We start from the raw sequence: 18,555 nt of genomic DNA, 5'->3' as shown, positions 1-18,555 counted from the left end.
TTCTTACTAAATCACTTTGGAACAAATTCTTCCTGTTTGCTGCTAGCTCCCAGTCCTAACTGTGTGATATTAGATGTACAGTCACGTCAGTAAGTTAGAATAAAAAGCTTACCAAATACATCAAATGAAAGTGGCTTTTCTCCTTTTGCTCAAATCCTTAGAAGTTTATGTTTCTGTAAATGCCTATAGTTCTTAAATGAATCTAAGTTTTAACATAGTTAAAATACAGCTAGAAGATTTGTAACAATTCCAAAAGGAAAGCAGAAATTCTGATATTTTTTTCCATTTATTTACTGCAAGTTTTCTCACTAAGGGATAACAAGGAGACTCAAAGAAAATGGGAATAAAAGGATTTGATCCTCTCTCCTTCCAAAGACACAAAGGTTATGAAACAAGTGCAAACTATTTGGTGATAAATACTGATAATACTGTAAAGGCACAGCATGTTATGGAATAGAAAAATTTTAAAAATCTGGTATTAGTGCTCAGAGCTCAATTCAACAATCCCACTGATCTGATGTACTTGCATTTTATCTTCAATAATAATTCTTCCACATAGAATAAGCAAAATGAGAAATCAGGTTTGTGCTATGAATCACAGCTCTATGAACTTTAGTTCACCCCGCACAAATAAATTTTCAAATGCCCAATTACACTTTTAAATGTTTTCTTCCTTAATTTGGGTAGTTAAATTGTTCCATGGATATTCCAATTTTAAGAAAAGATACTTTAAGTAGATGGAAATTCAATAATAATAGTTACATTCATACATAATACATTTTAAGAATTTATTAGGAAAAAATCAGCTCAGTATGTCTCTACTACATTCTTGATTAAATTTCTTGAAAATTCTTTGTACATAAGATTTTTTTTAAAAAAAAAGATACACTATTTTAAATTTTACGTGCAAACTATATACCCCAGGACTAAAACTGTTCCATGGAAAAAACAAAGTCAAATAAGAAACAGCATTCATAATTTAAAAAGAAACAAACATTTCAAAAGCTTTTGTCTGCTATAGAAGACTGTTTATAAGCTAATAAAGGACATAACTTCTAAGGACCAAGAATCAGAAAATATAACCAAGACAAATCAAAAAGTATGGCTAAGAGAAGATGGCAAATATGAAGCATAGCCATGAAACATGAAATTAGCAAATTTCAATAAAATTTAAAATAAACTTTTAAAATAAGTTTATTTTAGAATACACTTACATATTACTCACATTTCCCAGAAGAAAGATTTTTAGTTCTCACTTAACTTTAAATCATCACTCCTTCCTATCAAGCATTTGGGAGGTGTGCTTTAACCTGCCGTGCAGCAATTACTCACAGAATAAGGAGGAAATCACTCAGCCCTGGAGGCAAGTGAAGTAGCCAAGTTTGAAAGGTGGCATCCTGTTCTATCCAAGAGTACAACAATGCTGAATGGAAAATAATTAAATCAAAATGGGCAACACTGGAATCCGAAGTTGCCGATACATAGTGCTAAAAATGTTTGCTACCCAATTTAAGATATCTCAGATGAAACATTGCAATTTTGCAGTCAAAAGGACCTTCTCCATAAGGACTTAATAAAAGTAGCCTATTTCAACCTGAAAGTTTGATTATTAAGAGCCTACAAACCAATGTCTTGCAGAATTTCAAAATCAAGTATCTTTGTAATATTAAGTTGCCCTTTTAAAGCGCAGATGTGCAATCTCAGGGAGAGAAAATGCCTTCCTTAGTAAGAAGCACACGTGCTAGCAGGGAAGGAAGATTTGAAGAAGGAAATTCCTTCCTCTCCCCCCCCTCCCCCTTTTCTCTCCACTTCAACTTTTTGAGGGGGAAAAAAACTTGCCTGCTGTGGTAGAGAACAGGTAAAATGTACACAATTCCATTCTTCCTAAAGAGACTCATAGGATAATAAATAAATAGCATACATGGGTAATCTATGTGTGCCCCTTTCCATTCAGTCTTCTGTAACATATAGGTTAAAAAATTTCCACTACCCTACTTCTGAAATATAAACAAAGATTTGATTAAAACTACCGTATACACACTTGCCTGGAAGTAAGCTCCATTAAACATAATGAGATTAATTTCTGAGTAAGTATGCATAGGATTGGACCATAATTCCTCTTAAAAGTAAAATGCAACAGAATCTTTTCTTTTTCCAGTCTTCTTCTCCACATATAACAGAAATATATTTTCAGCTTATCTCCCCCCCCATCCTCCCCTATTCCAAGCCCACAGCAAGACACACACAAACATTATCAGATTCAAAAGCATCCCCTGTGCCACGAGAAAAGAAATGCTCCTAGGCTTCTTTGGGCAAAAACTTCACAACTGACTGCACATAGTTCCCGGCTTGGTTATTAGAAACAAAAAAGAGAAAGCGCCTCAAGTGCTTATTTTATTTGCTCTTTGCTTTATAGATTTTTTTTTCGTCTTAAGAAATCCTTCTTTCTTATACGGGAAATCTGAGTTAGGAGCACACCAAAATTCTTCTCTGTTCTTGATTTTAATCTCCTCTAATAAAGGAACAATAAATGGAAATGTTAATTATTAAATCTAAATGGTTATGCTTAGACCTAAACTACTCATCTAAACTATTTTCTCTTAATCCTAAATGCAGGTTTTTTTATTATAATTTTAAAATGTGTGGCATTAGGATAACAGGATGTTCAGCACCTTTATAGTCTAAAAGTTATCAGTCTGAGAAGAGTGGAATTCAATGTCAATTTCCTAGTCTTCTTACAATATTGTGCAATGTAGCTGTGATAAGACATCATTATCCCTACACTATATGTTTCATATTCTAAAGTTCTTTCCTATCTCAATGCTCAATGAACTTATTTTTTGGTCTGGCATATAATGCATAAATGAATAGATTACCGAGGATTTTGATTATAATTTGCACTGCAAAGATGGTCACAAATTAATTATATGAAACAGTACATACATTAAAACTGTTGTACTTTTAGGAAATTATTTTTACAAAACTATACTCTGCACATTTCAGATTTACATATAAATTATACACAGACATACACACCAAATATTCATTCAAGGACTCAATTGAACTTTGAATAACTTTCTAAGAAATCTTCAACATATAGATTGAATGACTTTTAATACATTTATTCCCACATGAAAAATAATAATTTTCTTAATCACTTTTCTGTTCTAATTTGGTTTGCACAATAAATAATATATCTGATCCAGATTGTTTTCTGCCCAGTTTCATAGAATCTGCCTGATTTTCTTTTTACTAATTTAGAATTTAAAAGATTAAATATTTTAAAATCAAATTATTTGAGGATTACTTACCTTTAGATTTTAGTTTTACTTTAAAACACAATAAAAATTAAGACTACTGCTTCACTGCAGTACTGGAATATTTTATACCATTTAGAAGTTACTCAGAGGATTTTACTTCTATATGTATATAGGATTAAATAAAGTTAATTTCATATGAACTTTCTCAATTGAGTCCTCACTGCTATTACCAGCTAAGATATACTACTGATGAGTTCTATTGGCTGAAGGTTAATATCATACACTATGTAAATTTCATACAAAATGGCCTATTAGAGGAACAAGTCCCTTTCTTGTAACAGTACATCTGGATAATATTTTACATTATTATATCAAGCAATACTTCTATTTCTTATCCCCATGCTCCCACTCCCAATATCTGAAAATATTAAAGTTCTAATCTAGAGCTAAAAAGTAAAATTGTCTAGAATAGAAGACTGCCTTATAAACTTTATCTTCAAGAGACAAATGCAGTTTTTGGCTGGAGCATATATTTGAAGTTGTCAATGAACTCTGGAAAGAGATCTATAAATAAAGGGCTTACAGCTACCATGAGAGTATCCAACACATTTCTCTTAATACTGCACTTAACAAGAATATAATGCCTATTCCTATTTATGCAACATGTATTATGAACTTGAGTAGAATGTGCTTAAACAGCTTTAAACAAAATATGAAATTCAAGACAAAGTGTTTGTTCCAGGTACATACTAAAAATGGAAGATGCCAACATTAACTAATTCTTACTAAAGAAAAAAAACCTTTGTATAGGGGTGGTGTAAACATGTGTGTAGAAGAACTGGGGATGACGACTCAGAATTTTAGTAAAATGGGCAGGAAATAGAGTTACTATTTGCCCCTATTGTGGGGAAATGAATATCATAAAGATGGATTAATACAATTCACAAATCTATGTAAACTATAATTCATTCAATAGTTTGCTTGAAACTTCTCTGTTGCCCAAAGAAACGTGAAAATAGGAGATACTGGCTGAGGTTCACTGGACTATAGTCAGGGAACTAAACATCCATTCTGAAACAATTGCAAAATTGTCCATTTAAGATTCATCTTAATAATGAAATTTTGATTTTCAATATTTTTTAAAATTAGAAACTTCAGCTGATGCACTGAGCAATGATATTTCAAGTGCCACTCCATCTGCTATTTACATTTTAATCAACACCATACATTATAGATATTTATATCGTTTTGTACTTCTGTTCATTTATAGAAGTCACTTCTTCCATTTGAGAAAAAATTAGAACTAGCATACTATATTAGGGCTAATAACATATCCAGTAGTTACCCAGATACTTTTAGCCTAAACTAACATTTCTAGTCATAGGTGACATTAAAAAGAAGGAAAGCCAACAAGAAATTGATGGCACGCTGACTGATGGAGCCTCTTTGACAGTGTTATATTCTGTGCAATATAAATAAATGTGTAAAACAAAGCCTCCTTTAAAGTCACAATAAAAGGAAATATTCTTTTGTAACTTTTATTCCACCTACCCTTTCAAAAAACAGATCTATTAACTAAAAAAAAGTTGTTTATAATAAAATCATTTAAAATTTAGTCCTACTGAGGCATTTTCTAGCCATTTAATGTTTTTCTACCATCCGAACATTTTACAATCCCGAAGAAAAGAACGAACTCAAAAGCTGGTTCTGTTTTGTTTTTTTGCTAGGCAATTTGAACCAAGTTACTACCAGAAAAGTTACTCCACGAAGTGAAGGGGGGGGAGTTGGGGGGGGCAGAGAGAGCAGGAATCAGCCGTCCCGATCCGAAGCTTTCCCTCTCCCTCCCCTCCCCCACCCTGGTGTGTACTCAAGACGGCCATAAACGCGAAAACCTTGGAGTCAACCCGTCCTGTCAATCACAATAAATTGTAATTCACAGACACACTTACCGAACTGATTGATCTGGAGAAACCCCAAAGCGGTTTTGCAACATCTTCTCCCCACCCCTCATCGCATTCGCTCGCACGCACACACACAAAACCGAACAGCCAAACACACTCATTCAATTTCTCTCACACACGCTCACCGCTTCTTCCTTCATTCCCCCCCCCCAGGCAAGATCCTCCTATCTCTGCCTTCTCTCCTCTCCGCCGCCGCCCCCACCCCCCGAACAAAGAGGAAGCCTTCCAACGTGCCACTTTCGTCGCCGGCCGATGCCCTATCCATCCTGGGGGGAGGGGGGGCGCTGGCTCCGCAACCTCTCAACCCCCGGCTTGGCAAAATCCCGGCCGAAAAGTTGCCTCCGTCAGAAACCTTTCTCTTTGTCTCTCGCCCGCTTCAGGTCCCGGGTGCCCCGAACTTTCACGCGCCTCCTTGGCAAAAAAAACAACAACAGCCAGCCAGAAATCCAAAGCAAACACTCGGAGCGGCGGGCAGCTGCCGCCTTCCGAGTGGCTTCTCTACATATGTTCAAGCCGCCGCTTCTCCCCCCCCCCGCCCCCCGGTAACCTCCCGCGACATTCTTAAGGGGTTTTCCTCGCTCTCCTTTGGACACTGCGAGGAAGGACAAGGGTCGCTGGGAGGAGAGGGGGCAGAGAAGGAACCAACAAAGCAGAAATCTCAGCCTCCCCTGACACCTGTTTTCCAAAACACCTGGGGAGGGAGACTGGGGGGGAAAGTAACACCAGATCGGCCAGTTGAGCAACTTCACGGGTTTTCCCGGCGCAAATATTCTGGGTAATTTTTTGAGACTTCAAGCAGAACAGTCCTTTTCAAGCAAGGGGGAGGGAAAAGAAAAAGAAAAGAGGAAGGAACTACAAAAGGTCCCTTTGCCTGGATTCAAAAGTAAACCAACAATGAAAGTTTCAGAGGATTGGGGGTGGGGGGAGGCCGCTGGGGTTGCTAAGAGATCCCACCAACCTGTTTTGATCTTACGGCGCCCGGAATCGAGACTCAACTTTTAACACCCCCCACTCGGCGCATGTGGCTGCCTCTTTCTTGCTGTCTTGCCGCCGCCGCCGCCTCCAGCTTCGTCCCTTGCGGTGCAGAAATGCCCAAGATCCCCCAAAGTTAAACACCTCGGAGACAAAGAGAGGGGGGAGAAGAGGGGGGGGAGAGAGAGAGGCCGAGAGAGAGAGAGAGAGAGAGAGAAAAGAAAGCTCTAACACAGTTCGGGCATGGTCATACTTTTCTCCTGCTCAAGCTTTGGCTGTTTCCTTCTCTCGTATCGTAGTGGGATGGGGGGGGTGCCTGCTTCTTCCTTCTTCTCTTCCGTTTTCCTCAATGGAAGTCTCAAGGGGAGGGGGAGTCAATCTCTACGCCGTGGGTCCCTCCTCTCTCTCTTTCTCTGTCCCATTCAGACGGGGAGATCAGCGTCTAATCACAGGGGTTGTGTCTGTACTGGAGATGTGTCTTGAGAGCTTGGAAGGGAGGGGTGGGAGAGCGAGTTACTTCCAGTTTTACCATAATTCATCTAAAGCAGGTGCAGCTCGTTTTCAAGCCCACGGGTCCTGAATGGAAGAGGAAGCCACGGCGAGGGGGGGATAAAAGAGGTGAATGAGAGGGGAAGGGACGCTATTGAAGCAAGAGGAGTTAAAGGAAACGGGGCCTCTCTTGCGCGATCTGTCAAGTCACTTTGGGGCCTTTTAGTACCTGAGCGGGCTGCTATTTGTCCATGCTGCCGAATATGGTGAAGGCGATCCGTACTTAACTCTCTTTTTGCCTTTCTCCTTGTTTTGCTCCTCTATACTTATGAATGGCCAATGTGATAAATGAATCCCTAAAAGAATGCAGATATTGAGTTTGTAGTTTTTAAAGTGGCCTACGGCGTGATTGTGTGCTAGCCGATCAATTTTAACTAAGCACTTCACTGTGTACAATCTCGTCAACAAACCTGCGTGTATAATACAGATGCAAGTGGAAGGATTTTCTTCCGATGTACAGTGATGCACATTGGAGATCTAGTGTGTGAAGCGCAAAGTTCATACAAAGACGACAGAATGAATAAAGGATTTTCACATGTGAAGCTTAATTCCGTCATTGCACATCTCACATCCGTAATGCCAATATCAACACTTTACGACTTTCCTGCACTTCGCCTTCTACAAAAAGATTCGGATGACTGCATAGACACAGTGGGAAGCTGAATTTTATGTTTCATGTTGATGCATGAAAATGTTCAAAACTCAAGACTAAATTAGATAAGCATTGATATGACAGAAAAACGTAGTAAAATGAAAGTGGTGTGAAAACCTTTGCAATTTTTATTTGTTTGCTTTATGCACCCCTTTTAACTTCCCTAAAATTGGATGCTATCTAAACTTATGCAGGAGAAAATGAAACAAATTACTTTGGAATACAGTTTACACTGTAAAGGTTACTTAGGTGTCTCCAACTTCTCCTAAAAAATTGGCCAGATTAAAACCAGGTCAATAGGTATGCTGGGGACTAGCTTGTTTAAAAAAAATCAGGGTTATTTACCCAGAACACTAAACTGATGAATATATTGCAAACAGACACTATTTTCAACAGTATTATTTTAATTTAAAATCAGATACTTAAAAATGCAGATCATAAATTCCTTTTAAATGATTTGTCAGTATTAAATAGCCTGAATGAGCATGCTAGCTCTGCATTTAACAAATACTTTTTTTCAATTACATTGAATTAAAGGAATATAAAACAGTTTTCAACATTTTGCTATTTTTTTCAGACTGGAAAAAATGTAATCTGTAAATTACAGGCATCACTTTTTCACTATTTTCTTTTTGTGCGACTGGGCTGGCATCAAGGCGTTATGAATCTGTAAAAAGCAACACTGGTAAGAATGGGAGTGCACAAAATAATACAGTGAAAGTTGCTATAATTTCATATGAAGGGAGCCCTCATAGGTTACCTGGGAGAGATGTTGGGGGTCACAAAATGTAGCAGGACTTGCTCACTGCAGTTAAGGGGGAAACCTCTTTGCCGTGCTGGTCTACAGAGATTAATCTCTGCCACAGTGCTTGGATGATAGGGAAGGCAAAAAGGAAACACATCAAACCCAAATGTACCTAGAGTGGGAAGAATTATACCTTAGTTTTTCTTCCATCAGGATATATATGAGAATTGTAAACAAATAAAAAAATAAAGGGAAAGAAGTTTGAGACAAAATAAAACTTCACATCCTTTCTACCTTGCTAATGCAACTCCTGGAGAATTTTATACATAGTGGTTCATCCTCCGGAAGCATTTTGCTTCTCCAGTCGTGAAAGATTGCTATATCTGAATCACAAACTATCCTGGTTTGATTCTTGTTCAAGCGCTTTGTTTTGAAACAAAAAGTTTAAAACATAATAAAAAGCACACCTAATTCAACACTTTTCTAAAAAAAATACTGATTATCGCTTTATAAGTTAATACTGGTGTTCGAATTATGACAAATAGATGTAGTTGAAAGAATGAAACTTATAAGTAAAACACTGAAATTATCATATAATTTGGTTTGCTGATACTTTAGGAAGTATATGAAGTTCTATCTAAAATTTGATTTAAGTCACCCTGTCTTTATTTTCAGTGTTTATTCAACATTAATTCCATCTACTGTATATTCAACTCGGTTTAGCCTGGTTGTAATTTTATACTAAAGAAAGGCACTTACTTCTGAGTAGACATATTTTAGATTATATATTATGTATATTACACCAGGTTTTTTTCTGGATACTACATATATACAAATACATTAATTTTCAAGATTCACCCCTTATAAAGATCTAAAATATTTAGGGTATATGGTGCATATTATGCATAACTATATTTTATCACTTTAAAGGATTGGTATTTTCCTTTCTACTTCATGATTTTATTAAGAATGTAAAGCCCAAACAAAGATCCAGAAATAAAATAATCTAAGCTAGACAGGATACAGAAAGTCCATCATCTTCTGTGGGTATTATGCACTATTTGCTTACAGATCAGACAGCCTTAGGACAAAAGTTAATTCAGATCAAGATGACAGCACTATGACAGGATTACTTCTTCTCTGCTTGTATTTTGAATGAAAAGCAACTACAGTAAAAGGGTAAGGAAAAACTATCCAATTGTAAATAGCAAATTCTATTTGGGAGACCCTAGTAACAATCAGAAAAGGAGAGATTCCCCTGCCACATAGCATTTAATCTTCTTCAATACTTTCCTCCTGAACTGTACCACTTTTAGGAGGAGAGGAAAGAGGATACTCCTCAGTCCTGCTCACTTCTTGGAACACCTCAAGGCCCCACAACAGGAAAATTGGGAGCACAAGCTATGCCTTTGCTTGAAAAAAAGCAGTTACTGAAAGAGTTCTCTTCCTGGACTCTCTCACCTTATGAAGCATGTTAACAGTGGGAGACCCAGCCAAGTTGCCTATCATAACCCCAATGAAGAAGAGAATTTTACCTACTTACGGTGAATAGTCCAACTAATCCCAATTCTTTCATCTGCTTTGCCCAAAGAAATAGTATATACATGCAAGTGGCTGCAATAAGAAACAGAAATGTTTATCTAATGTGGAAGCACTAGCAACAACAGTCTTCACTCGTTCATCTTCCTTTTTAGAGGAAAGCATCCTGTGCCTTCTGATACTTTGGACTTCACCTGTCAGCCCTGGCCCATATAGTCAGTGATGAGTGAGGGTTGCAGTCCAGAACATGTGGTGTTACCACTCCCAGTTGTCTCCTTTAAAAGAATAGAAACTATGAGGTCCACAGCATAGTTTTCACTATTGGGTTGCTTAGTTAAGAAATTCAGTGAAGGGAAAAGCTAGAGCAGTTGCTGCTTTGATGACAACATCTAAAAGTTTTCATTCTCCAAAACAAAAATAGTTTGAGGAAATGAACAGAAGCAACTGCTGCCTCCAGACCTTCACTCAGTAGTCCCCCCCCCCCTCTTTACAGGAAGAATTGGGCAAGACTTTGTTCTTATTGTTTATTGTTTGTCTCGCCTAACCAGTTGGCTCCTAACCAACTGAAAGGTTACCATGCTAAGAATGCTTTTTGAAAATGCATTTTAATGCCATATGTGGTTAGTAATGAAAATCACCTGCAACCAAAATCAACAAAGTAGCAGTGCTAAAAAAAAAAAACATCCATAGTTAAATACTACCAGAAGTTCAAATAAGCTTTCCTCCAGCACATTACAGATACTCAAGTAGATAAGTAGATGGGTATCTTTGATTGGGCATTGTATACAAAGCAGACCTGGCCTTGGAGCTGATTTGGTCATAGAATTGTAGAGTTAGAAGGAACTTAAGAGATCACCTTGTTCAACCTCTGCATACTTCCATTCTCAATTATCCAGGCTTAAAAAAAAAACCCTCTAGTGAAATGGAAGAAACTATTCCATGATGTGACTACTATCAAGAAGTTCTTTCTAATGTGCAATCTAACTCTGTATCCTTGAAGTGTTATCCTGTTAGTTCTAGTCTTCCAGTTCTAGTCTGAAGTAAGTGATAATACAGCTGCATCCCATGCAATGTACCAGACCTTCAGATATTTGAAAAAAAAAATTTAATGCCTCCTTTTTACTTTTACTTCTATAAGCTAAAGGCCTAGGTCTTTTAACTGTTCCATGTAGGAGTTGATTTCCAGTTCTTTCACCATTTTGGTAGACCTTTTCTGTGTCCCTTTTTTAAAACTGGGGCAGCCAGAAATGAATACAATACTCCAAGTCAGGCTAACTGAGGAAGAATAATTGTTTCTTGTAAACTGGACTCTGTGCTCCATTTGGTGCTCCTGTGGATGCCATTGGCTTCCTTGCAGCTGTGTTACACTATTGGGATATGTTCAGTTTGTGATCTACTAATACATGCAAGTCCTTTTAACATGTGTTACTGTTGAGCTAGATTTTTCCTACCCTGTGTATTTTTCTTGAATTTTTATTATTTAGATGCATGCTTATATTTCTCCTTGTTAAATTTCATTCTGTTTGTTTCTGTCTACTCTTCTACCCTTTTTCACACACACTCCTTTTTTTCCAAGTATTAGCCAGCCCACTTAACTTCGTATCATCTGAAAATTTGGCAAGCGTTCTCTTGACTCCCTCATCATTTTATCATTTATAAAAACATGGAACAGCACCAGGCCCAGGATAGAGCTCCATAGCACCCCATTCAATATGTCTCTCCAGGCAGGTTTGACATCTCGTACAACCACCCTCTGAGTATAATCATTGAGCCAACTGTGGATGCCTCTAAGGATTGAGTTATCAATGCCATATTTGGCTATTTTGTTAATAAGGATGCCACGAGAGGCTGTCAGAAGCTTTGCTGAATCAAGATAAACTATATTCAGGGCATTTCCCCAATTGACCAGGCTAGTAACTGTCATAAAAGGAGATCACGTTTGTCTGGCATGATTTATTTACTATCAATCCATGCTGGTGCCTATTATTTAATGTATGCCTATCTAAATGTTCACAGAAATGCTGTTTGATAACACTGGGCAACAAAGATTTTGCTTCCTGAACACTTTGGGGTTTTTTAATAGATTTTGGCTAATCATGAAAATAACTTGTAATCTAACCTATCATGTACTGCAGTGGTTCCCAAACTTGGCAACTTTAAGACTTGTGGACTTCAACTTAAAGTTGCCAAGTTTGGGAACCACTGATGTACCGTTTTATAGAAATATTCTGTTTTTGCACAATGGCAATGTAAACCCTTCAGTACCTGTTGGCTATGCTGCACACATAAAAAGAAACATACATCAGGTACAATTGTTGAATTGTAATAATGTTATCCCAAGTATATTTACTCAGCAGTAAATACTGATTCTAGTCAATTTTTCTAATGGATCTGCTTTGAATTATGGTTTAAAATAAATGTTATCATACAGCTATCATGGAATTGTTGGTAAAAAGCATGCTATGCAAATGAAATCAAATGGACAGATAAGGGGCAGGTCAGCAAGCAAGTTACTCTTTATGAAGATTTTTGTCACTATAAACAAGTAAACAAAAATCTTGCCTTTTACATTTGATCAAACGTTCCTATACTCAAAGCTTGGATAGTCAATAGTTGTGATGATTATAGTAACACCAAGTTCGAACTGAATAATTTGAGATATATAACACCTGCCCTCTACCAAGGAATTGTAAACTAGATATGAAAGAATTATCACAGCCCTTCACACCGGTGTATAGAATTCTTAATATTTCATAATGAGGTAAACATTCATTTATTCCTGTATTATATTTCTAATCTGCCTAATGCTGGATGGATTACAAAATCCCTACAATTTTTAAAAATTATTAAAGCAACAAATACTAAAAATACTACAACAAAAATGCAATTAATAAAGATCATAGGAAAAATAATGTAAAATACACTCTTTCAAAGCCACGGTGGTGCAGTGGTTAGAATGCAGCATTGCAGGCTAACTCTGCCCACACATCAGGAGTTTGATCCTGACCAGTTTAAGATTGACTCAGCTTTCCATCCTTCTGAGATTGTTAAACGAGGACTGAGATTGTGCTGAGATAGAGTCAATATGCTGACTCTATAAACCACTCAGAGAGTGCTGTAAAGTACTGTGGTATATAAATCTAAGTGCTATTGCTATTGCACTAAGCGATCACAAATTTGCCAAATTTCCATCCTACAGGATAGAATAGAATACAATAGAATAATAGAATAACAGAGTTAGAAGGAACCAGAGGTCTCAAGCAGAAAACCTATACCAGTGATGGCTAACCTTTTTGTTGATGGGTGCCAAAAATGCAAGTGCGCATGTGCGATAGTGCCTGTATGTGCTGGCACCCATAATGCAAAGCGCCCCCATACATGCGCACAACACCCCCCCACTCCCCTGCCACATGCGCCACACTGCTCACCTCCAAGCTGAGCTTGGTATTTCCTCCAGGGGTGGGGGAGGCTGTTTTTGCCCTCCCCAGGGTCCAGGAAAGCCTCCAGAGCCTGAGGAGGGTGAAAACTGCCTCTCCCAGCTTCCCAGATGCCTCTGGAAGCCAGAAATGGATCATTTCCAAACTTCCAGTAGACCCTTTGGGCCCATTTTTCGCCCTCAACAGACTCCAGAGGTTTTCCTGAAGCCTGGGGAGGGAGAAAAAGGCCTCCCTGGCCCTTCAGAAGGCCAAAAATCAGCTGGCCAGCAAGTGCATGTTCACTGGAGCTGACAGCTCACATGCCAGCAGATATGGCTCCGCGTGCCACCTGTGGCACACATGCCATCGGTTCGCCATCATAGCCCTATACTATTTCAGGCAAATCGATGCCTGTCCAAACTCGTCTTTAAAACCTCCAGTGATGGATCATCTACATCTTCTGAAGGTAAACTTTTCCACTGGTTAATTGTTCTCACTGTCAGGAAATTTCTCCTTAAGTAATGGCGTAATGGGTCTCAGATTTTGGATGCCTATTGGAGGTACAAAAAATGTCCTATGATGCCTTATTTCACTGAGTTAAAGATTACAGATACAAGAGTTTTAGTAGTATACAAATTACACACATACAAAAGGTGACTCAGCTTCAAATATTCAGTTGCGTCCACCATTTTTATTCCATTGATTCTCTTCCCCCATAACTCTCCTTGCTTAGAAGGTCTTTTTCTTGTGGCCATTTTCCTTAATTCATTTAACATGGCTGTTTGGAAATAAGTTTTGGAAGGTATTCAAATAGCTGCTCAAGTTATTAGCAAAAAAAAAAAAAAGGAGGATTTCTTTGAGCTTGAAGCCATGAAGACCTTTGGATAGTAACCCTAAAACTATAGAGTAAGGAGACACACTAGAAAAGGGGTGTCAAACTGGCAGCCCATGGGCCAGATGCATTATGCACACCCACCCCAGCTCCACAAAGGGAAAAAACATCGTGAAATGTCACGTGACGGCAATGTGATGCTGCGAGTTTGACACCTGTAGAAGCTACAATAGTGTTCCTCAATCCCAGCAACTTTAATATGTATGGACTTTAGCTGGGGAGTTGAATCCTTATATCTTAAAGTTGCTAAGATACATAAACTGCAATTTGTCAAATAACATTTTAGGGTTAACAAATAACTTGTTTGTATTTATTCCCCCTCCCAATCCCTATCCTTTGGATATTCACTAATTGGGAACTAAATCTTACTACCCATAGTCCAGCTGTACATCAGTACTTTAAGAAACATTACTGTAGAAATCATTTCAGTGATTAAAATATCATTATTGTCAGCTTCCCAAACAGACATGCTAGGACAAGCTGTGCAAACAATGGACAAAAAAAATGTCTGAGGTCTAGGATTATACGTATACAGATTTTTCTAGAACCCAATGACTCAGGCTGGTTCAAAAGCATGCTTTTGTATATAAGCAGACAATTGAACACAAATAGGTGATCAAGTAAATGCTTGCTTTCTTATTTGGGAGGAGGGCAGCATTTTTTTTTTTTTTTTTTTTGCTTGTACAAGGAAAGGGGAACAGACCAGTGAATTCAGCAACTAGGAAGTTTATATAGAGATTATAAACTATGAAGCTGTAAATGGAAGAGTTAGGAAATTGAGAATGGTGAGCCCTCATGTCTTGTGTTCTGTCTCCTTAGCATAGGGCTTTTCAGATTTAATTGTCCAGAGAATACCCAAAATGATAAATGAATTATTTGACTTCTCTTGCTTCTGTGAATAAAATTCTTTCATTTCAATTAGGGTTGGGCAGGAAATATATGCAACTCTTGTATTTATTATTGGATTTCTATAGAGAGGAGTTCAAAGTGATGTTTGTATTCTTCCTCCTCCCATTTTTTTTTCTAATAACAGCAACTTTGTGAGGTCAGCTGAACTGAGAGAAAATGACTGGCCCAAAATCACCTGGTGAGTTTTTATAGCTGACAGCAGACTTAATCTGGTTGGTTCTTATGGACAGTCCAGTATCTCAACCTCTACACAACACTGGCTTCTTCCCACTTTCAATAACTCAATTTATTTCTATAGACTAACCAGGATTCTCAAATGTTTCAGCCCTGCTACTGCTCACCAGGGCTTGCAGAGACAAAGTGAGAAGCAAAGCTTGAAGCAGGTTCTGACAGTACTCCAACTCTGCTTGCACAAATCTGATCAGGAGATTTTTTTTTCAAAAAAATTGGGATCCTTTTCTTAAGTAACTTGGATCCCTACTCCCCTAGAAGATCACAACCCCTAACTTAGCTGTTGCCTAATTTGGATTGCGTAATGACCGTGGGCTCAAGAAACTGAGCTTATGGGTAATACCATACTGGAAACACTTCAACGTGAGGTGGTAAGAGGGAGAAGGTGGGCTAGACTTCTAGTGTGTTAGGAAAGATTTGGAAATGGAGAGGATGGGAGCATGTCGGAAGGCAATGTTTGTTTGCTTATTTGTTTGCTTGTTTGTTTGTCAAACATGTACAAGATAACAAGTATAGGTATGACCATAAACATGAACAAAGGAAGTAAATGCAGATAAATGGGGACAGTAAGACAGGGGCGCTGGTGCGTTTATGCACACCCCCTTTACTGACCTCTTAAGAATGGGGTGAGATCCACAGTAGACAGTTTGAGATTGAAGCTGTGAGGGTTTCAGGCTATAACAATGGAGTTGGGTAGAGCATTCCAGGCGTTGACCATTCTGTTGCTGAAGTCGTATTTTCTGCAATTGAAGTAATTTACCTTCAGTTTGTATTGATTGTTTGCCCATGTATTATTGTGGTTGAAGCTGAAGAAGTCGTTGTCAGGCAAGACGTTGTAGCAAACTTTTGTATACTATGCTTAGATCGGACTGTAGGCAGCGCAGTTCCAGATTGTCCAAAATGTCAAGCCTGTTGCCATTCATAGCAGGTCTGGCAAAAATTCTTTATTCTATCATTTTTGTTTTGCTTGAAGAAAAAACAATGACTTAACCAGCTGGAGTGGCAAGTCAACTTTTAAATGGCAGTAAGTTTAAGTAAGCTACATGACAAGGATAAATTGTCTTCAGCTTGCTTTTGTTCCCTCCATTTAGACCTTCCTCTTATTCTCTTGAAGAAGCAACTGAATGATTATGGAGTAGACATATGCACAAAGGGAAATTTAAAGCTCAAGGCTTAGGTCAGTGGTTCCCAAACATTTTCAGTCCACCGTCCCCTTGGTGCTACAAACTGATCCTCAGTGCCCCCCACCCAGTGGTGGAATTCAATTTTTTTACTACCGGTTCTGTGGGCATGGCTTGGTGGGCATGGCTGGGGGGATCATGTGACTGGGTGGTTTGCATGATGGAAGGAAGATAGTAACAGTAAAATTCAAAACTGTAACAATTATTTGCACATTTATTCAAAATCCAATTTAAAAACCTTTTTAGTTAATGTTAATTCAACAAAATTGTTGAACATGATCCAGTGATACCAGGTTTTCAAAGTCTGATAGTCATTTATCAAGAATCTTAGTAACTAGTAACTTAGTAAACTCGGTAAAATTTAGTAACTACTCCCCTGTTCAGTAAATTCTTAATGTGATGGATGGGCTTGATGAAGTGATACCAGTTTCCCAATGTTTGGTTTTAAGACACTCAGCAGGAGTCTTAAATCACCACGTTCAGTAATCTGGAGTCGATTTCTTTGCTTGGAGAGAGGTTGGATGACCACACTGAAGCTACGTTCCACCAAATATGATGTTGGAAATGTAACAAGGAGCTTCTTAACCACTGTCCATATTGCAGGATAGCGATCAGAAATTTCTTTCTGTAACCAAAACTCTTGGTACGATTTCTTAAATTTTGGCTTCAGCTCAATGTCATTTTGCAGCTCTATGAGTTGTTCCTCCACTACCCCATCTTCCTCAGTATCTGAAAATGGATTTATCACCCAATCTGAAATTTCCATCAAAAAAAGATCCTGATATCACTCAGACATCTAAGTCTTAAAATGTCAGGAAACAACTTTAGCTGGATGGTCACATCCCTGCAATAACATCATTGTAATTTTCAGTTTCATTAATTTCCACAATATCACAACTAACTTTGCTACTAACCCCTTCCAAACCATCTGCATAGTCTTTAAGATTTGGTAGTCTAAATATCAAAAATGGTTGACTCACATCACACATCTAAGCAAAACTGAAGTACAATCTATTTTTACTTTTTTTTAAAAAAAATCTCAATTTTAAGATTTGTATTATGTTTTCATCCAGTTCCCATTCAAAAATGGCAAGAAACTCTGGTGTAATTTTTTTAAGCAACCATGGACAGATAATTGCTCATATTTGCCTTAATATTATTGGCCACATTTCATTGGCTATGCTAACCAAGAGGTGCTCTGGTCATTGTTAACCCTGCTGCAAAATTTATGTGTGCACAAATCCACACATACAAAGGCATACAATATAATCTTATCTCTTTCAGATTGCCAATTATTTTGCACGACACAGACATTCTGCCTTTAAATGCTTACGTAGTTTCAATGGCTAAACTTCTGCTCACCGAACCAACTATTCAAAACCAGTAATTCCACAAGGAGAAAGGATGGGAATGGGGATATTTCAAAAACTAAACACATATCCTAAAAGAAAATCCACCCGCAACCAGCATTGAGTGGAGCTTTTATAAGCTTTAGAATAAATAAGCTGGAAGGGACCTTGGAGGTCTTCTGGTCCAGCCCCCTGCTCAAGCAGGAGAACCTATACCAGAGGGTGGGCGATTGAAGAGGCGCACACCCCTCTCCTGAGAGGAAGGTGGTGATTGGAGGGGAGGGTGATGATGTTGCTTAAAGGGAAACCCGCAGCTATTTCCAGGTTTGTTTGGGTAATTTCGTCCTTCTGCCCACGCCGATGGGCTTTAAACAGTCCATCTTCTGCTCGGCGAGTTTCTCCTTTCCATCTGAGAATTAGCTAAGGGGAAGCTACCAACCTAGGGGCGACGCCCTCTGAAGCCAACACAATACACAATATTTTTTTCCTTGCCCTCTTAGCACCCCCCGCCCCCCCTCCTTGCCTCTTAGTGCCCCCCTGCCACCCCCTTGCCTCTTAGTGCCCCCCCTAAGTCATCCCCCCCAGGGGTGGTACCACCCACTTTGGGAACCACTGGCTTAGGTTAAGGTTTAAATCACCATATCAGCAACTGACAATGTTTCAAATAATGCTTGTTTTAATAGACTTGAGCATCTGTCCAATGAAGGAGGATACTGAACATCCACAGCAATCCAAAGGCACAGCTGTCTTGAGGCCCCCAAAGACACTTCCTCCAGAATAAAGGGGAAGTACAATGGCTCATCTAACAGTTTGCCCAAATTATTTGTTAATGTTCTGCTTTGCTCCGGTGCTTTATAAATTAAAATTTTTATGAAATGGTTTTCCTTCAGTGCTATGTT

General features: G+C 38.4%; 1 protein-coding gene across 4 annotated transcripts in view; it reads right to left on the bottom strand.

Moving 5' to 3' along the window:
- The window catches only part of FOXP4 (forkhead box P4), a 170,674-nt gene extending 163,922 nt beyond the window's left edge, over positions 1-6,752 (bottom strand). The window contains exon 1 of one of the 4 annotated variants that reach the window (XM_032218013.1): positions 6,447-6,752. The gene's annotated coding sequence lies outside the window, so the exon portion shown is untranslated. Of the gene's footprint in view, positions 1-5,209; positions 5,668-6,179; positions 6,427-6,446 lie in introns of those variants that run through there. The other 3 variants (XM_032218009.1, XM_032218010.1, XM_032218011.1) reach the window with 3 other exon arrangements.
- Positions 6,753-18,555: the final 11,803 nt, after the last annotated feature.

The sequence above is a fragment of the Thamnophis elegans genome, chromosome 5 (genome assembly GCF_009769535.1).
Source record: "Thamnophis elegans isolate rThaEle1 chromosome 5, rThaEle1.pri, whole genome shotgun sequence".
NCBI lineage: Eukaryota > Metazoa > Chordata > Lepidosauria > Squamata > Colubridae > Thamnophis > Thamnophis elegans.
Note: the sequence above shows the minus strand (reverse complement) of the source record. Positions and strands in the feature narration are given on the sequence as shown.